Source organism: Rhincodon typus, chromosome 26 (assembly GCF_021869965.1).
Source record: "Rhincodon typus isolate 14 chromosome 26, sRhiTyp1.1, whole genome shotgun sequence".
Lineage (NCBI taxonomy): Eukaryota > Metazoa > Chordata > Chondrichthyes > Orectolobiformes > Rhincodontidae > Rhincodon > Rhincodon typus.
Window position 1 is genome coordinate 29,489,534 of NC_063357.1, and position 16,917 is coordinate 29,506,450.

A 16,917-nucleotide genomic window follows, 5' to 3' on the forward strand; every position below is an offset into this window, starting at 1 on the left:
GACGTTTCGGGCCTAGACCCTTCTTTTCTGAAGAAGGGTCTAGGCCCAAAACGTCAGCTTTCCTGCTCCTCTGATGCTGCTTGGCCTGCTGTGTTCATCCAGCTCTACACCTTGTTATCTCAGATTCTCCAGCATCTGCAGTTCCTACTATCTCTGAAACAGTTTTGAGATAGAAATCATATTCTACTTTGTCTCCGTGCACTTTTTAACACTTTTCCTTCTTGGAGATCATAGAAAGGAATGTTGTCACAATGAGATAAATTGAGTTGCACTGTTATTAGATAAATAACCTCTAACAGTATTCAGGAATATTTGACATGATACAAAGCAAGCATATATCTCTGAAAGACAAAAGCTGCATTGTGAAGTTAAACCACCATAGTCAGCAAATGAGACAAGGCACAGTATTAAACTAGAAGAAACTGCCTACGCAAATTGGAAATTCAGAGTTAGAAAAGAGAAACAAAGGGATACAAGCAAGTATCAAGGGATCACAGAGAAAAACAAACAATAAAAAAATTAAACAGTGCTTTCATCACAGAAGGGGGCCATTTTGCCCATTGTGTCTATGTCGACTAGTTGAAAAAGAAACTCAACTGGCTCCAATGCCCTGCCTATTCCCTGAGAAAAACAAATGTGAAAATAAAAGTTGCAGGGCACATCAAATGTTTTTTGTTGATTATATTCAGAGGAAGAGGTGGTAAAACAGAATGCAAGCCAGTTATTGTCCTCAATATCTGCCTTTAATGGACCAACAGCAGATATATAAAATCCCATGCTCCCTGTTTTTATCGGGGTGCATCAACCAGGAAGTTGATGTAGTCTGCCAACCTTGTGAAGAAGATTGCTGTGATGGCAGGGATGTGGTGGTAAGTAGCTGTCTGAAATAATCCACAAGGTCATGGCACAACCCAGAAATTAACCCAAGGTAAAGAGGGCTACAATCAACTTCAGTACTACTGACATGGCAGGGCATGTAGATGGGTGATTCTAGAGAGGAAGTCATTAATAAGGAGGACACAAAGGTCAGTCATGATCTCCTTGAAAAGCTGAGGTCTCCTTCTACACTGGTGTTCATATACTTCTTGCCAGGTGAACTGGTTGCAGTGCTTGGAGTATTCTTGCAGTTACGCATCACTGGGGTAGCACACTAGAAATCAAGCCCTGCTATTTCCAAAGTTGTTACAAAAGTTAAAGATTCTCCAAAAATGTGCAAAATTCCCCAGTTTACTTGTTCTTTAGATCCAGATTGACAGAAATCATGGACCAGATCTACACTTAACAAGAATTGCTATTTATTGGAAATAATTGTTTATCCAGAATAGCTAGATTCTATTTGTAAACCAAATAGAAAGTATTGGAGAAATTGGGCAGGTCTGGCAGCATGTGTAGAGAGAAACAGGTAACGCTTCAAGTTCAGTGACCCCTTGTCAGTTCAATGTCTTAGCTGTTGCAGGAAAGATAATTTGGTTTTCTTAAGGTTTACTGTGAGTTATGACTGTTTAGAACAGAGAGACTGCTTTCAGGTTGGAGAAGAGCTGAACACTTCTCTCTCTTTCTCTCTAACTTATCCCCAGCTCCAAACAGTCCAGTTACTTGATGTTCAATCACATAGTCATTGACAGGCACAGAGGTTTCTGTCATTGGTCTATGGAAAAGTCACCAGTTATCAATCAACAGCTTGATGCCAGCAAAAGCTATCCTCTCGGCTCCAAATCATTTGGAACTCAAACTTCAATTACGGCCTGATTAAACAGTTGTATCTGATGCTTGTTATGGGCATTAGGTTACTTGCATTTCAAAACTTCGGCCACTCTTTCAAACAGTGGTTTAAAAACAGAAACAGAAACAGAAATTGCTGGCAAAATTCAGCAGGCAAAGCAGCATCTGTAATCAGAGAAATCAGCGTTAACGTTCAGTGACCTTTCATCAGGACGGATTTCAGCACCCAGTTCTGAAAAACACTGAAATTAAACAGTACAGTCCTTAAAGCACAGACTAGTTAGGTCGGATGGTTTACTTTTGTGTCATAAATAGAACACAGTCTGAGAGCAATACTTCTGTTTGGTGCAGGGAGCGTAAGGTTTTCTGAGAGACATTGTGCTATTAATGTCCAAGCTGTAATTTGATTCCATTATCACTTGGGTTGACTCCTGCAGTGTCAGGGTATACATCTGAAAGTTTAACATGCCCCCAGAAATTTTCATCCAGGAGAAATATTCATTTTCAAAGCAGAATAGAATTCAATGTTGCTAAAATTATAACAGTTTGACACAAATGTCATACCTTGAAGCAGCTCTATAACTGTTTCTGTACAGAAAGTACCACAGCTTAGATACAAAAGAAGGAACTGGATCAGATCCCAGTGCTTGTTATCAGTACAGTACTTACACATCATCTGATGCTGTTTCACTGAATGCATACTGTCTGTTCTAATTTTTTGGAACAATCCCAATGATTAAAAAGATTTAGCAGGAACATTTCTTTGTGAGTTTCTTTCTCCAATGATTTGACAACTGTGAAAATTAATATCTAAATGTGGCCACTTTGTGTTTACAGTCACAGTGTGTGTCACCCCACCTTTTGGGATTAATGCCTGTTGTGCTTGGCATCAATTAACATGGAAATATATTTCATCACTGTCAATCATTCTTCCTTTAATGTTTCAGGGAATTGATGTATTTGGTTCTGTTTAAAGCCATTATGTACTTTCTTACATTTCCATATTTCTGTGACAGTGTGGTGTCCACATAGGATGTCAAGATCAGTTGCGTGGACATTGTAGCTTCCTTGCAATTTTCATTATGCGTTAACCTTGCCTTTTTGAGTTCACACTTTAAGGGGAATCTTATCAGGATTGGAGTGACATGGGCTATGGCGAGATGCATGGTAGAATTGGGTGAGATGTTTAGCAAGCTCCATCTCAATAGTAAAATCATCTCCCCACATCTTGTTCACTTTATTCAAGCAGTGTGGCAATATTCTCACCAGGCCGCAGCACGTTCTCAAATTGATGCTGTTTATTGCTTGCTAAACATCTTTGTTTATAGCCCAACTCACCACAGATTGTGGTCTTGCCAAACTTGCAAGATAAACTAGCTATTGGAAAAACTCAACATGGAACCTGAAGCAGGTTCAACTCACCTCTTGCTCCAAAAGACTTCCATGTTGGAGATTGGGCACCAACCATTAACTTGAGAGCTGGACAGAATGGTCTTGGGTCGTGGCCTCCACTGCTCGTTATGGGAGAAGTCGTCTCACCTATGCACCAATTCATCCACCAGGAGCACCAGAACCCCATCCACAAAGCAGGGCATAGATTCAGCACACCACCACCCCCACCCACCCCCCCCCCCCCCCCCCCACCTTTTTCTTGTCTAGGACAAATATCAGGAAATGTGCAGGGTAGCTACAGACTGACAGTGCTTGTCTGGGTGCACAGTGGTATTTTAAATATAGCACCAGTGCCAGGGTGCTGGTCAATTTTGGGATCTCTGGGGGTGGCAAATTGCTTTGAGAAGGGCTTGTGATAAGATGAGGGGGAAATTAGACATTATTCTCACTGGAATGTGTCAATACCAATTACTGAATCAATTAAGTGAGTTTGATAAGGTATGAAGATAAAACTTGTTCTGCTTCACACAGAGAATCATGTCACCAATCTGGTTGTAATTTGTGATAACAAGGTGTAGAGCTGGATGAGCACAGCAGGCCAAGCAGCATCAGAGGAGCAGGAAAGCTGACGTTTCGGATCTGGACCCTTCCTCAGAAATGTGTTCGTTGTTGAAATCGGGTAGATGGGCTAAACGATCTGGGAAATTATAATTAAAAATCATTAACAGTCAAGGTACAGGTTCATAAATCCATAAAAAATGTAACCCAATAAATGGCAGAGAAAGAAATAGAAGGATATACTGATAGGATTAGAGGAATTAAAGTGGGAGGGTGCCCTATGCACAGCGTAAATATCAGCATGGATCATTTGGATAAATTACCCATTTCTGTATAAACAAAAATACTTTCAGAACAAATGACTGATCTTATTCTTTTTCACACAGTACAAATTACAACGAGAGATAGTGGGAACTGCTGATGCTGTAGAATCTGAGATAACAAGGTGTAGAGCTGGAGGAACACAGCAGGCCAGTCAGTATCAGAAGAGCAGGAAAGCTGACGTTTTGGGTCTGGACCCTTCTTCAGAAATGTGTTCATCGAGCTCTACACCTTGTTATCTCAGATACTCCAGCATCGGCAGTTCCTACTACCTCTGGTTGTAATTTGTACCGTGTGAAAAAGAATAAGATCAGTCATTTGTTCTGAAAGTATTTCTGTTTATACAGAAATGGGTAATTTATCCAAATGATCCATGCTGATATTTACGCTGCTCATAGAACATCCTCCCACTTTAATTCCTCCAATCCTGTTAGCATATCCTTCTATTTCTTTCTCTGCCATTTATTGGATTACATTTTTTATGGATTCAGAAACCTGTACCTTGACTGTTAATGATTTTTAAATATAATTTCCCAGATTGTTTTGCCCATCTACCCTATTTCAACTTTCTTTCCAAGCATTTATTCTTACTACAAAAATGCACTCCTCAAACATATTCAGAGTGAAATGAAATTGTCAATTTTAATCCCATTCGTTATTTATTAATATGTGGTCTTTAACATATTTTTTCTCAGTATTACTTACAACACTGCCCCTTTCCATTTTGATATTAACTGCAAATTATAGAATTCTTCTTCTGATTCCAGACTATTCATGGAGAATGTGAAGGTTGTAGTCTCTACACGAAACAGGAACAAAAGAAATGGCCTGGAAATTTGTTTGTGGGTGTTGCTGGAACAATAGCCCCTGGCAGAAGGAGGACAGAAAGCAAGTGACTTGATTTCTGTGCTGTGTACCCCAAGAGCTCCCCTCCCCAAACATACGCACGCACACACACACACACACGCACACACGCAGCCTTCTCAACGTACATGCCTTCCAGAAAGAAAATAGCTCATGCAGAAAAATTGGAGACAAATGAGTACAGAGCATATATGTGGAAGTCAACCAGAAATCACATGAGAGAGAAAACCAAAAGGCATGGATTCAGTACCAGAAAGATTGTTTAATCAATAATTTTTAAAAATCGATGACCACCCTTGAGGGAAATTAATTTATAATTTTTTAAAAGCTAGCCCTGGAACAAATTTAACTGGATTTTTAGACTATGTCCGTATGAATGTTCAGTAACCTCACCATTATTAATCCATGTGTGAATATCATTTCATGTCACTGTCACAGAGAACATTAACATTCCAAGGTCTTCCTACTGTCAAAACTATAAAAAGACTCCTAATTAAACTGATATTCAATAAAAGTAACATGAAGCACCCTTGGGGCACTGTTTTCAAGCTTCGTCATCTAAACACCTCTTTTGCTACGGTTTTTGATCGTAGAAATTTTAGTGTGTAAGAGGACTAGTTGGCTCACTTTATATCAGTATGACCTACATCAGAGCTGCTATTATATTCTCAAATTCCCTGCTTTATTTCTCACACCTGATGATATTTGTACTCTTCAAATGTTTAGTTTCTTCTTAAAATCATTGACTCATTTCAAAGGCAACTTTTGTTGATTTATTCCATTTTTTAGTTAGCTGTTGTGGGGAAAATATTTATCCTAATTTCTCCCTTTAGACATAACTTTATGCACAAAATTATTTTTAAAATAAAAATAATTCTGGGTTATGGAGTTGACTAGAAAGCTAGCATTTATTGCCAGTCAGTAGTCACCTGAGTAGGTGTGACAAGTGTCTTTTTGACTAGCTGCAGTCCATATGGTGAAGATTCTTTCACTTTGCAGTTAGTGAGGGAGTTACCAGGTTATGATAAAGAACTGGCATTGTGTGTCCAAGTGGAAAAAGTCACTTCAAGATGGGTGGTGCAGGGATCTTGTAGGTGATGGTATCCCCATGCCATTATCCTAGTTGTTGGAGCATGCAGGCATGGGAGGTTCCGTTGAAGAAGCCTTGGTAAATTGCTACAATGCAACCCAGTACATTGTATACATTACAGGGACAGTGCACTGATGGTGGAGGAAGTGGATGTTTGCTGTACTAGATGGGTTGCTAATTAAATATGCAGTGTCTGGAATGGTGTTATGTTGAGCTTCTCGAGTGTTGCACTGTACCCAAAAAGTGAAAGCATTCAACCACACACCTTCCTTGTCCCTTATAGTTGGTAAACAGCTTTGAGGAAACTGGTAAGCAAGCCGTCACCATAGAATACCTAGCTTCTGATGTAGCCATGGCATTTATGTGGTTAATCCAAATGTAAGGAGTAAGGCAAAAGTAAAATTTGCGTGAAGTATATCTCATTTTGAGCTTTAACGATCTGCAAACTTGGCATGTATCCAATGTTCCAGATTGTACCGAAACGTTGTGAGACCAAACTTTACTGTTTTGATTTGAAATCATGTTCTACTCTCTTGTCCTTACTGGGTCCCCTATGTAGTTAGTGCAAGTACATAGCATGCTTTGAAATATGAGTGCTGTGATGAGGTGAATAGCTACTGTCCGAGATTGTAAATTGTGTGGGCGATCAAACAGTCTTGCTTGACCCTGGTCTGGATTTTGAAGGCATCCGTTTCAATATTCCCACTCAAAGCAGTTGCAGTCACATCATCACAAAGTAATTGCAAGGCTTTAATGAAAGCTAAACCCCTAAGACTAAATGTTGGGTTTTAATGGGAAAATTTGGTTTATTGAGAGATTAGCTTCGTTGAATAAGTTAGGGCATAGGAGTTGAGCATTGAATAGTTAGGTTATTTTGCTTTTATCCTTGGCTTTTCTGAATGGAATTTTCAATAAACATGTCATTTTGGAAGTGGGGTCAAAGTGATCAGAATTTACCACATTATTTCAAGGGTGATTTGATGAATGTGTTTTGTTATGACCAGACACCAGCTGAGGTTCCCCAGTTGGTTCTGTTTGTCCCAAATGCTAAGTTTCTGGGCGAGGAAGGATGAACTGTCTCTCTTTCTTTATTCACCTGTTCCTTCAATTGGTCATAACAAGGTTAATTTATAAAAAAGCCCTTCTTTTCTTCCAGATCCAAATAAACCTATGCTTTATAAAGAGCCATTTTAACCTAGCTTTTTTGAATTAACAAACTGAGTGAAATTATTATACACAAGTAGAAATACTCATGCAACATTTAAAATGAGCTGAGTTCAAAAGGATAAAAATTTAAAGAAAAACAATAAACATGAGAACATAAGAACTAGGAACAGGAGTAGGCAATTCAGCCCCTCGAACTTACTCCACCATTTAATATAATGATGACTCATCTCATCTTGACCTCAACTCCACTTTCCTGCTCGGTCTCCATAACCCTTCAATCTATTGCTAACTAAAAATCTCTCCTTAAGTTTACTCTATATCCCGGTATCCACCACACACTGAGGTAGTGAATTCCACAGATTTATGACCCTTTAAGAGAAGTAATTACTCCTCATATCTGTTATCTGCTACCCTTTATCCTAAAACAATGACCTCTCATTCTAGATTTCACCACATGAGGAAACATGCTTTCTATGTCTACTTTGTCAATCCCCTTTCCCATCTTGTATACCTCAATTAGATCTCCTCTCATTCTTCTAAACTCCAGAAAGTATAGGCCTAAGATCTCTCTTCAGAAGATAAACCCCACAAGTCTGGAATTAATGTCGTGAACCACCTCTGAACTGGCTCCAATGTAACTGCATCCCTCTTCAAATAAGGATACAAAATTGAGTGCAATATGTACGGATCAGTCTCTGAATTGTTCGCAAAGGATAGTTAATTGAAGCTTGTGGCTTTGAAGTGGAGGTTACAGGGAGCATCAACCTTGGTAGTCAAAAGCTAATTTCACAATCTCTAGTTTTGTAAAATTGTTGAGATTCTGTAATTCTGGTTCCTTTCGACTGTAATTGAATTCCAGCATTCAGTGTGAGAGTGTCCTTTTGTCGTCCTGTTTTCTTTTCAACTGGTTTACAGCACTCTGAGTAAGAGAGTCTTTACCTGCAAAACAGGGTAATTATGGGATAGTTCTTTGGCTGTAACCTTGACAGCATGCTAACACTTGAATAAAGGCTGGTAAACATGATAATATTCAGTCCCACAGTAAACTCTAGTAGAGTTGAAACTGGCTTTTTAACACCTGCCCTTGTTTATTCTTCAAAGAGAATAAAAACACTAAATGTCTCTAGAATTTGGGATATAATCTGCAGGAAATAACTTGCTGTTGAGCAGGGGGTAATCAGCTCCTTGTTATCTTTGTAGTCACAACAGATCACAGCCCAGTCTGAATTGACTTGCATCTTCCTCCCCTTTGAAGCTCCCTTCTTTCAGCAGGGGTGAAATGTTGTGGGTTTCTCCCTGTAGAGCACTCTATTTGTCTAGTATCATATTTATAAATTCAATAATAAAGTACAAGTGAAGATTTTTTTAAAAGGGAAAAAAACCCTCTTGCTTTGATGACCAAGCATTTCCTAGAAGGGGGCAAAAAAGAGATTTACAAGCCGATGTTAATTCATAATTTCCTTAAACATTAGCAATTAGCTTCTCATTGACCATTGACTTGAGGATGAGGCATTAGAAACAAATGTGCACAAAGCAAATGTTATAGCCTTAAACAGAGTTTGACTTTAGAGCTTCCCTCAAGGCAGATGATTTGAGTCATAGAATCGTACATTCCCTGCAGTATGGAAGCAAGCCATTTGGCCCATCGAGTCCACACCGACCCTCCGAAGAGCATCCCACCGAGATCCACCGTTCCTGTAACCCTGCATTTCCCATGGCTAATCCACCTAGCCAGCACATCCCCGGACACTATGGGCAATTTAGCATGGCCAATCCACCTCACCTGCACGTCTTTGGACTGTGGGAGGAAACTGGAGCATCCAGAGGAAACCCATGCAGAAAGATACTGATGACGCTCAGAGGTGAGTAAACATCTTCTTCATGACTCCAATCGACAACATACACATGTATTCTTACACCAGTGAATTGAGTGGTGCAGCTGTATAATCTTTTTGAGAGCTGGAACTTTATTACAACATTTAAATCAGGCTTCTGGTCTGGTTGGGAACTATTAAATAGTCATCATGGCTCAGGGAACATGGGAAGTAAATGGAGATGACCACAGTTGAATCCAACAGGTACCTGGGTGAAGCAAAGCATGTAAGTTGGGCAGCACAAGAATGCACCTCTAACCCATCAAGGAAACCCACATCATGTTGTGATTTATCCTTTCTGCCATATTTGACTGACCGACTCTGCACCCAAACCTGTGAATGTTGCCTCCCTCCCAATTGCCTCTGTGCACCCCCAAAGTTTCCCCCTTTCTTGTCCTAAGTGTTGGGAAATATCCCCAACACTCCCTGGCTGCAGAATCCTATCACTGGCTTCTCGCTCAATAACTGACAAATCTATCATGAAGGCTCTTCTCATGCCTGGGATTTCTGCCTTGTTCTCCCCGCCTCCTCCTTCCTACAAATGTACTGCCTGCTCCCATAAATATTAGAGTCTTTTTAAACCTGTTAAGAAAGGACTAACCAGGTGTAACCACTATCCTGGTAATACATATTATAATATGGTGTGGCAATCTTATTGTCAGAGAGCAGTATATTCTTTGACTCACTCTGATAACCGCCACAGGAGATCTGCTGGTTGATTTAAAAATATCAGTGGATTGAAGCATGTCACAGTTGCACGCAATTAAACAGCTCTGTAAACTCTGCAACCCCTGCTGATGACATTCTCATCATGACAATTCTGTCGAGAATCAATGAATATTACAATCATTGGGTAGCTGAAGCATTTTGTTAAAGCAGTCTCCCGAGAAGTTTCAATTAAAAGGAAGAGAGTTAATGCAAGATGCGATTGGAAGTGTTGTTAAGTGTTTCTGTTGAATCAGTCATGGGACAGGAGGAGCCTGTTTTACCATTCAGTTACATCATAGTTGATCCCCAATCTCAACCCTATTTACTTGCCTTATGTCCACTTCCCTGAGATCCTTAAATAAGAAAACCTGAACAAACTCAGTCTTGAAAGTTCCAACATGCTGATGGGAATTAGAAGATGGTGCAATACATTTTAGGTTAAAGAGAATTGGCACGTGGGGTCTGATCAATAGTGACCCTGTTATAGGTATCTGAAGCCTGGAAGAAGGGTATGTGCCTTTTGTGGGTGGGATGCAAGGGTTTGGGTAGTAGAGAAAATCTGCAACAAACACCGAATAGATTAGCATCATAACAATATCCATGAGAAAGCAATGCCCAGAAATGTCTTTAGCATTATTGTTTAATGTGTCATGGGAGCTTTTGCAGTATTGAAGGTGCTATATCAACTCACATTTGGTTGTTATAATGATAAAATAACAAACATATACAGGACTTATGCAGTTTTAATTTACATGGTACAGAAAAGTGTTAATCATACTTAGTTAGAATGCTGCACAGGATCAACTATTAAGTATTTATCTTGTCTGATACGAAGTTACGTTCCTACTGCTCTTTGCATATAACTGGCATTTTATTTCTACGTAGCGGGAATTATAGAGCTACATATTGAATTGTCACAGTACATTGGAGTTGTTCAACATGGTATGTTTTGCCTCCTTATTGGAATTAAATACTTTGTAAATAAACAGCTTGGTACTGTGTTACATGGAAACAATTTCACACTTGGTTACAGTCATTTACTGACTCCATTTCATGAAATAATCATTTTGTTTTCACTCTACTACCCATTTGTAATAGCAAATGACTCCCTTTAGTTACAGCAATTTTCTGGTTCAACTGATTATTTCATTGGTCTCCTGTTTTTAAAAGAATCAAACAAACAATTTTCTTGTAAACATTGTAATCCCAATGACAAATGAAGGAGTTTAAAGTACAGTAGCAGTCCCCTAGACAGAAATTTCCATCCCTTAGGACCTGCTGGTTTGCAAGGAGTGTTTGGATTGACATCTGTAGGTTTCAAATTCATGGACAGTTGACAATGTCAGTTGGGTCTTGGGTCTATGAGGGATTTGTGCACTTTTGGGCATGAGATGGTGTGTACAACCTCAGGGGTGAAATGATCTATCTTTCAAGTAATGTGTGCAATGGCTGCCACAATCTAAAGCAAAAGCAAGTTACAGCAGAAGTAAGATCACACGACTATGGAAAGGCAGTCTGTACACGATTAACAATAGCATTTCTCCAAACTTCCCACTTACAAAAAAAATTAAAAACTGCCGTGCTCTGCCATTTGTAACTGGGAAATGCCAATGTTACCCAATATACATGGTAAACAAAGAAATTTACCATGAATCAGCAATACTGTATGTCAATTCTAGTTATTCCATTTTGATCAGTCTCTGAACATGCATTGCAAAAATAAGCTTTAAAATCATGCAGGACTTCTAATTGTATGCGTGTACAGTACCGTTGGCTGTTTAGAGACAAAACAAAGCTGCAGATTGCAGATGCTGGAATCTAAGGTAGACCAACAGGAAGCTGGAAGAACACAGCAGGCCAGGCACCATCTGGAGGAAAGGAGCAGTCAATGTTTTGGGTATTGCCCTTCTTCAGGACTGGATGTGGGGCGAGGGGAGCTGCAGATAACCTGTCATCACCAGTCCACCTCCACCCCTCCTCCCCTCTCTTTATCTGCTGGCTTTTCTGCTCAGTTGAACTTTCGTTGAACTTGTTGACTCTAAATCTGCAATGATTGGATTTGCTGTAAAGCAAATTTGATCAGATTCCGAGGACTGTTTTGACTTCTTCCACAGTTATTTTAACACCAGTCTTGGAGCATGGCCACTGCCTAATTTTACTTTTATTATTTAATGTTTGTATTAAATTTCATCTGCTAATATCCTGTGCCTCCACTGGTATATTCTTCCAGCTCATTCTGTAATTTCTGAACAGCCTCCTTTGATTATGGGTGCAGCATGCTTAGGTTATGGCAGGGGTTAATAATCCACAGATTATAATTTCAAACTAAATTCAATAAATGTGGTAATTTTGGTCCCAGCAGGGCTGACCATGAGTACTGCTGAACTGTCATTTAAAACAATGCACGTTCATGAATATTCTTCAAGGAAGGGAAATTGTCATTGACTACAGCCCCATTCTATGTGACGACTCTTATTGCTCTTAGCTGGTTACTTTGCGGGGTGTTAAATACTCTCTTACCTTCACCCCAAAAACAAATGGAGCAATTCTGCTGCTGGTGTGCCTTGGGGAGAAAGCTGCTTTTGTATAGGAAGTCAGAGATCTAGTGTTACTGAAAGAGAGGCTGTTAATGCAATGACACAGAGAGTGGGATTATTACTGTATTGAGAGAAGGAAAAGGTTTTTGGTAAAAGTAGTGAGCGAGTGTGGGGTTTGTTATTAAAGCTAGAGAAAGGAGGGGTAAGAAGGAGAAGAGGGGTTAATGTAAGTGCAGCAATGGAGACAGGACTGTTACTGTATCATACATGCTAGAAAAGTAGCTAAAGCTGATCAACGACTTTAAAAAAAACTTGACAGCACAAAACAAGATGATGTGTGAACACCTGCATAGGCTTTGTAGCTCATATGGAACCAACATTCCTTCACTTATACCAAAGGGGAAATACAAGCATATGAAAGCCTGAAAAAGAATAATATAAATATGATAGAATTGTTAGGTGATCTTGCCATATATACTGGGAAATGTTGAATCTTTATATTAAAAATAACATTCAGGTTTGCTTTGTGTACTTTTATACTTCACGATTAATAGATTTTTAGTCGAGTGAAAAGAAAAAACAAAATGACACTTAGATATTCAGCAAGCTAACTAGACCATCACTCTCCGTCATCCTATTCCCAGCTCCTCATTTTACAAAGGCACTTTACTCCCTCCAGAGTAAGCATATCGAGACCAGGGCTGGAATTTCTCATTCCAGTGACATTATTTCCTGGCCAAAAATGTTGCAATAGCTGTAGCAGCTACCTAGAATTACTCAACTATTGATTTCCATTCAACTTTAACCCTTTCACAGAGAGACACTTTTCTTTAACTTTTCTTTAACAGTCACGCTGCTACTTTTGCTTGTTAAAGCAACCAACAACTCATTTTATCCTCCCTGTTAAACAGCACTAAATTACTTCCAAACTTTCTCCATCCAATCCTTCACCACTGCCTCTCAAAGAAATCTATCAATTTTTGTACCTTCCTCCATTAAATCTGTAGAGTCATAGAGTCCTACAGCATGGAGACAGCCCCTTCGGCCCAAACTGGTCCATGCCAAACAAAATATCCATCCACGCTAACCCCATTTCCCTGCACTTGGCCTATATCCTTCTAAACCTTTCCTATCCATGTATTCATCCAAATGTCTTTTAAATGTTGTTTATGTACCTGACTCAACCACTTCTAATGTCAGCTCATTGCGTATGTGTACCACCCTCTGCGTAAAAAAAAAGTTGCCTCTCATATTCCCATGTATTCTTTCCCCTCTTGCCTTAAACTGATGCCCTATAGTCCTCGATCCCCCAAACGTGGGAAAAAGTCTGAGTGCATTCGCCATATCCATGCTTCTCATGATCTTTTACATTTCTTTAAGATCCTCCTCAGTCTCCACTCTAAAGAAAAATGGCCTAGCTTGTCCAACCTCTCCCTATAACTCAGTCCCTTGAGTCCTGGCAGCATCCTTGTAAATTTCTTCTGCACTCTTTCCGGTTTAATAACATCCTTCCTATAGCAAGGTGACCAAAACTGAACACAGTACTTGCAATATTTCCCTCTTTTATTTTACCTTCCATCTTTCACTTTTCACTGGTTGCAGTCCATTCCTCCTGTCCCTTCCACAACCATTTCACACTTGCAAAGCATTGTTTCTTTCCCTCAGCAAACAATTCTCTCCAAATAAACCTCCATCCCCCTCTTCTTAAAAGTCATCCTTGTCCCTTCATTTCAACAAAAAATCCCTCTCACTCACTGACTCCAACCATCAGCCCATCACTTTGGCAACTACCCCTTCTGTCTGCTTAACAACTATGCCCCATCCCTCTCCTTGACACAGAATCCCTTGCTCTTTCCTTGACAACCATTTTCAATTACCTACCCTCCACAACCATTCTTCTCTCTAGCTCTTGCTGATTATTTACTCTCCATTTTTGGTTATTCTCCTCAAACTTTCTCCACTCTTTTTCTCTGATCACCAAGAATCAGCTGATGAGTGAATGCAGCAGAAATATTTACAGAGCGCTTGATTGTGTTCGCAGCTCACGACAGACTGGCTGGACTCTGAGTTGACAGTCAGTGTACAATGTTATAAGTGAAAATGAGAATCTATCCATACAAGGGGAGAATCTGAAGCTGCTCATGTAAATGGAGTGGTGGATAGGGCACTGAAAAACCTTGCTGAAATCCTGTGCTGAAATAGAACCTTTGTAGACAGTTTTGTTACATAAGCAACAACAACACACCACTGTATTTAATGCAGCTTTGAGAAGATTATTGTGTGACAGGAAGTGCATTGTCTCACACAATCAGTAATAGGAGCAGCAAGTGTCCTGTGAATGCTCTGGCTTCTGTGGTAATTGTTTCATATTTAACAATAAATGCCATTCAATCAGTGTGTGAATAACAGGATAAAGTCACTGGAGAGCAACGAGATCAGTTTTTGCAGTAACCTTCTGCTTTCATTTGTCAGTTGTGAGCACTGATGGAAAGGCCAGCATTTATTGTCATTCTCTAATTTCCCATGTGAAGGTGATATTGAGCTGTCTTCTTGAATCACCATGGCCAGTGATGGAGGAAGTCAATGTTTAAGGTATTAGATGGTACATCAGGTTGCTTGTCCTGAATATTGTCTAACTTCTCGAGTGTTGTTGGAACTGCATTCGTGCAGGCAAGACTGGAGTATTCCATCATATTTCAGTTAGCAGACTGAAAGCAGAGAGTAACAATAAACTGATCATTTTCACAAGTTCCTCAGGGGAGTGTACTAAACCAACTATCTTCAGCGGCTTCATTTATGACCTTCAAGATTACACAGTGTTCAATATCATTTGCAACTGCATGAATAGTAAAGCAATCAATGCCTACATGGAAAAAGACTTTGACAGCATTTGTAGCGCACAAGTTTTATGGATAGACCAACTCCAACACAAGAGAATCTAACCCACTAATCCAGACATTCCATATTATTTATATTGCTGAATACTTCACCATTCACAACCTGGGGTTACTATTGACATGAATTAATTGCATTTGTTTTGGACCAGACCAGACCCCCTCAAAATATATTAAGAAGACTGCCTTAAAATTTCCCTACTGCCCCAATTCTAGCATATGCGTGTGTTGGTCACTTTTACTACTGCATGGTTCATGACATGTCTTCACCTATCTCGGGCCTACATTCTTGAATCTCCTCCATTACCATTCAGCCTGTCTATATCCTTCTTTTCATCATGTTGTTTAAAGCCTGCATCTTTTTACCAAACTTATGATCACCTATCGTGTATCAAACACAAAGGACACATTAAATTCAATGCTACGTAGTTCTGTCACAAGGCTTAGGAGAAGTAATAGACCATTCAGCCTGTTGAGTCACTCAATAAAATCATGGCTGATCTGATAATCCTCAACCCCAATTTCCTACCTTTTACCCATTACCCTTGATGCTCTTACTGATTAAAAATCTGTCTACCTCAGCCTTGAGTATATTTAATGTCCCAACCTCAACAGCTCTCTGCAGTAGAGCATTTCACAGGTTCTCTGAGACACAAAATTCCTCCTCATCTCTGCCTTAACTGTGTGACCCCTTATTCTGAGATTATGCCCTCTGGACCTAGATTCTCCCAAAAGGAGAAACAACATTTCTGTATCTACCCCGTCAAGACCCCTAGGAATCTCTTGTGTTTCAAAAAAGTAAACTCTCATTCTTCATCTGTCTCTCAATGCTGGCAAAACTAAAGAACTGATCATTGACTTCAGAAAGAAAGGAGGATAACATGCCCCCATCCACATCAATGGAACTGAGGTTTAGAGGATGAAGAGCATCAAGTTCCTTGGAGTGACAATAACTGACAACCTGTCCTGAACTTCCACATAGATGCAGTAGTCAAGAAGACATAACAATGCCTGTTCTTCCTCAGGCAGCTCAGGAAATTTGGCATGTCCATAAGGTCCCTCACCAACTTCTACAGATGCACCATTGAAAACATACTGTCCAGGTGCATAACGGCCTGGTATGGCAACTGCTCTGCTCAGGACCGTAAGAAACTACAGAAGGTGGTGTGCACAGCCCAGATCATCATGGCAGCCAACCTTCCATCATGGACTCCATTTACACAGCTCGCTGCCACAGAAAGGCGGACAACATAATCAAAGACCCATTGCATCCAGGTAATGACCTCCTACAACTTCTTCCATTAGGCATAATATACAGAAGCCTGAACACACACACGAGCAGGTTCAGGAACAGCTTCTTCCTGGCTATTATCAGGCTGATGAATGGACTTTCTAGCCTCAAATAATGCTGATCTTGCTAATGTTGATCTCGCCTAGTGCACATCCTGTGCAGTGTAACTTGTATGTCTCTGTCAAAGTCTTTTTGATCTGTACATCCTTTGCCTACTGTGATCTGTCTATACCACTCGTAAGCAAAGCTTTTCACTGCATTTTGGTATACGTGATAATAAATAAATCAATATTCAATAAACCACCAAACATTGATGCTGGCATAATTACTTGAAGTGATTGAAATGGCTAACAAACACCAAGAATGCTGGAGAAACTCAGCAAGTCTGGAAGCATCTGTGGAGAGAGAAACAGAGTTAATGTTTTGCATCTAATGTGACTTCTTTTGAAGAAGAGTCATACCTGACTTGAAAGGTAAACTCTGATTCTGTCTCCACAGA